General features: G+C 41.0%; 1 pseudogene; it reads left to right on the forward strand.

Annotated features, from left to right (window-relative positions):
- The first annotated feature begins 2,760 nt into the window (after window positions 1–2,760).
- On the forward strand, window positions 2,761–4,697 carry LOC111549812 (annotated as a pseudogene).
- Window positions 4,698–5,024: the final 327 nt, after the last annotated feature.

A 5,024-nucleotide genomic window follows, 5' to 3' on the forward strand; every position in this document is an offset into this window, starting at 1 on the left:
TAATCATGGGTCAAGTACGTCAACATCCCTGTGTGGACACTGACAGCTTTCAGGAGTCGAACACACAGTCTAATGTCAAGAATTTAGTTAGAAATGAACAGAATCGCATACACTACAGCAGGCTGAATGTGCTAAGTGCTGAGTTAGGAATATAAATGATGTGCTTCAAGAGCCAAAGAAAGAAAAGATGATTCTCTCTGGGGACATTGTTCATGATTTCACACAGATGTTAGATTTGAGCTGGGCCATCCTAATCCTTGCTGCTAAAAGTGATCTTTGGATATCAACATTTATGTCATGTGAGAGCTTATTAAGAATTAAAAACTTGAATCCCACCCCAGACATACAGAGACAGAATCTGCACTTTAATAAGGTCTACAGGTTAATCATATGGGCATTCAAGTTTCAGAAGCACTGATTTAACTATTTTAGAATTGCTAGAGATATAGAAAGACGGACATGTCAGGTGTTTACAAAAATAATGAAAGCCAGTAGATATAGAGGATTAATAGAGTGCCTACGGAGGATTTACATCTGTCACCTAACAGTAAGGGTAAAAAACACCACAACCACTTATTAGGACCCAGTGACTCTGCTAAATGATTGATTATGCTATCTCATTTTGTGCTCTCAACAATCCCAAGAGCTAGCTCCATCATTTCACAGATGAGAAAGCCAACACTAACAAGGGTTAAGTAATTTTCCAAGTCTATGTAGAGAGAAAAGAGTAGAGCCAGGATTCAAAACTGATATTTACTTCCAAACTAGACCTTTCAGCCACTACCTACTCTAAGCCTCGCCAGGAAAAAAATCCCAGTCCTTATCAACACTCCCCTAGAGAACAAGAGGGCCTGAAGCCCACAGGTAGAGCATCCCAGGCAGCCTACACTCTATTCTTCCTTCCATCCTTCTTTATTTCTTAAACTCCTACACCTGATGGAATAAGAAAGGAAGACTGACAATACTGTTTTGGTGACTAAGGTAATTATTGTTTCATTAAAAATAGAACTTTTGGGAGACCCACTCCTGGGTAACCTCCATTCTCAGCATGAGGAAGCTTCCTCTCTCTCTTTTTTTTTTTTTTTTTTTTTTTTGGTCTATTAAACTTTCCACTCCTAAACCCATCCCCAATAAAATTAAAAAATAATTATAACTTTTTATTACCAACTAAATTTATATACACCATAGAAACTTTGGAAAATATAAAGAGAAAAATTTAAATTATCTGTAAAACCACAACTCAAATATACCACAGTTAACATTAAGATATATTTCTGGCTGGGTGCAGTGGCTCAGGCCTGTAATGCCAGCACTTTGGGAGGCTGAGGCGGGCACATCACAAAGTCAGGAGATCGAGACCCTCCTGGCCAACATGGTGAAACCCCCATTTCTACTAAAAATACAAAAATTAGCTGGGCATGGTGGTGTGCACCTGTAATCCCAGCTACTCTGGAGGCTGAGGCAGGACAATCGCTTGAACCCGGGACGCGGAGGTTTCAGTGAGCTGAGATCGGGCCACTGCACTCCAGCCTGGTGAATTAGCATGTTTTTGGAAATGTCTCTAGTTATCATGTGTTACTACTAGAATATTATAGTGTACATAATGATTGATGTATTTCCAAAAACAATAGATATTTTATCAAGAGCTCCTGTTGACACACTATAGCAAGTAAGAAGCATAAGTTATTCATGGACATAGAATTACAGTGCTTCACCAATTTAAAGACCCAAAAGTAAAGCCATCGTATATAGTAATACTTGATTGCAGAAACAGAAACTGACTTGAGAATAAATAATAACAATATTGTATACTATAAGGCACAAGAATATCTCATGGTACTCAGCCAGGCTTCATGAGGGCTACAACCAGAAATTAGAAAGTCATCATCAACCAGTTCCTCTGTTAGATCCCATGAACTCTTATCTTTTTCTTTCTTTGTATATCTGCTTTCTTCTTATTTTCCTTAAAATCTGCTTTCTTTTTGCAAGGGGGAAAAGATACCTGCACCTCTAGTCCAAAATGTTCATGTCTCTGAATCCAAGGCATGCATACAAACTGACTTGCTTTCTCTGAATTTCCAGTTCTAAATTCCCAGAGGAAAAACTCCAATTTGCCCGGCATGAGTCAGGTGTCCATCATGATCCAATCTGCAAAGGGTAGTGGGAGATTAGAGGGGGCGGTGGGTGAGGAAGGGAGGAGGAGACCCAGCAGAGTCACATATTCTCAACACAAGGGAGTTGAGGAGGCATCATTAAAAGGGTCTGCTAAAAACTGGGAAAACATAAACAAACCAAAAATATAACTAAAAACTGTTTATATTTCCCTGGATTTTATCCCAATCTCTTTTCTATTCTTACATTTAATAATATTTCCTTCTAGGCTTTTCTATATATAGTATATTTTTGTTGTGATAATGATGTATACACTTTATACCTTAATCTAAGAATTCTTCATATTACTGTAAAGTCTTGAAAAACATTTTAAATCAGTAAAGCACCAATACCATTCCCACTTCATTGGAAACTCAGATTATTTCCCATGATTTCAAACAAATCTGAGATCACCACCTTTGTGTGCAGAAAGCTATTTTTCTATTTTGAGTTACTTCATTAAAACTGTCTTCCAGCGCCGCCTTCCTGCCTCGTGGCGCGGGGTCTCGCGGGCCCTGCTCCCGCCCTCCGCTGGCCTGGCCCGGATGGGAAGCTGTGCCGCAACCCCTGGGCGTGGCGCGGGGGGCGGGCACTGGGGCCCGGTGGGATATGGGCAGGAAGCCCGAGAAGCACAAGTCGGACAAACACCTCTATGAGGAGTATGTAGAGAAACCCTTGAAGCTGGTCCTCAAAGTAGGAGGGAACGAAGTCACCAAACTCTCCATGGGCAGCTCGGGACATGACTCCAACCTCTTCGAAAACAAAAATGATCATGACAAACACAAGGACAGAAAGCGGAAAAAGAGAAAGGAGAGAAGCAGGTTCCAGGGGAAGAAACGGGCAGAAAACGGAGAGAGTTAAGGAGGATAAAAAGAAGCGAGATCAAGACCGGGTGGAGAATGAGGCGGAAAAAGACCTCCAGTGTCACGTCCCTGTGAGATTAGACTTGTCTCCTGAGAAGCCTCTCACAAGCTCTTTAGCCAAACAAGAAGAAGTAGAACAGACACCCCTTAAAGAAGCTTTGAATCAACTGATGAGACAATTGCAGAGAAAAGATCCAAGTGCTTTCTTTTCATTTCCTGTTACTGATTGTATTGCTCCTGGCTACTCCATGATCATTAAACACCCAATGGATTTTAGTACCGTGAAAGAAAAGATCAAGAACAATGACTACCAGCCCAAAGATGAACTAAAGGATAACTTCAAACTAATGTGTACTAATGCCATGACTTATAATAAACCAGAGACCATTTATTATAAAGCTGCAAATAAGCTGTTGTGCTCAGGGATGACAATTCTTAGCCAGGAAAGAATTCAGAGCCTGAAGCAGAGCGTAGACTTCATGGCTGACTTGTAGAAAACTCGAAAACAGAATGATAGAGCAGACACATCACAGAGTAGGGAGGAGGGAGGCTGCTGACTGAGAGAGAGAGAGAACTCTGGAGATGCCAAAGCACAGGCCATCAAGAGTCCCAGCAAACAAAATAAAAAGAAAAATAACATATGCTTGAAGATAAGTTTAAAAGCAATAATTTAGACAGAGAGCAGGAGCAGCTTGACCGCATCGTGAAGGAATCTGGAAGAAAACTGACTAGGCGGCTTGTGAACAGTCAGTGCGAAATTGAAAGAAGAAAACCAGACGGAACAACGATGTTGGGACTTCTCCATCCTGTGGATCCCGTTGTAGGAAAGCCAGGCTACTGCCCTGTGAGACTGGGAATGACAACTGGAAGACTTCAGTCTGGAGTGAATACTTTGCAGGGGTTCAAAGAGCATCAAAAGAACAAAGTCACTCCAGTGTTATCTTTGAATTACGGGCCCTACAGTTCTTAGGCACCGCATTGTGACTCCACATTTGCGAATATCAGTAAGGATGATTCTGATTTAGTCTATTCAACCTGTGGGGGAGACTCTGATCTTCCAAGCGATTTCAGCATCCATGAGTTTTTGGCCATGTGCCAAGATGGCAGATAGTTTACTAGATGTTTTAACAAAAGGAGGACATTCCAGGACCCTACAAGAGTTGGAGATGTCGTTGCCTGAAGATGGAAGGCCACACTAGGACACTTGACACAGCAAAAGAAATGGAGATTACAGAAGTAGAGCCACCAGGAGGTTTGGACTCCAATACCTAAGACAGGCTCATAGCGCTGAAAGCAGTAACACATTTTGGTATTCTAACTGAAGTTTTTGACTCTGAAGAAGCTGAAATATTCCAGAGGAAACTTGATGAGACCACCAGATTGCTCAGGGAACCCCAGGAAGCCCAGAATGAATGTTTGAGCACCAGACCCCCTCCCATCATGATCTGTCTCTTGGGTCCCTCATACAGAGAAATGCATCCTGCTGAACAAGTGACCAGTAATCTTAAAGAATTTGCACGGCAAGTAACTCCAGGTGATATCGTAAGCACCTATGGAGTTCAGAAAGCAATGGGGATTTCCATTCTTTCCCCTGTCATGGAAAACAACTTTGTGGATTTGACAGAATATATTGAAGAACCTAAAAAGATGGATGTTGCTGACTGTGGACCTGGTGGGAGTTGAGGCCGCCTGGTATTTGATTATATATTATGCACATACTTTTTCATTCTTAACTTAGAAATGCTTTTCAGAAGATATTAAATATTTGTAAATTGTGTTTTTAATTAAACTTTGGAACAGTGAATTTGAATGTTCCAGAGGCTGGACTTGTATTAGGTAATAAAGCTGGAGCTGGGACTCATACAAAAAAAAAAAAAACCTGACTTACAGATGCTGAATTTTACCAGAATGAAGATAACAAAAATTGTCCAAGTTCTTGATAGATACTGCTAAATTTCTTTCCAAAAGAGTTGCATGAATGTGTCTTTCACATATCCTCATCAGCATGAT

The sequence above is a fragment of the Piliocolobus tephrosceles genome, chromosome 5, assembly GCF_002776525.5.
Source record: "Piliocolobus tephrosceles isolate RC106 chromosome 5, ASM277652v3, whole genome shotgun sequence".
NCBI classification, from domain to species: Eukaryota; Metazoa; Chordata; class Mammalia; order Primates; family Cercopithecidae; genus Piliocolobus; species Piliocolobus tephrosceles.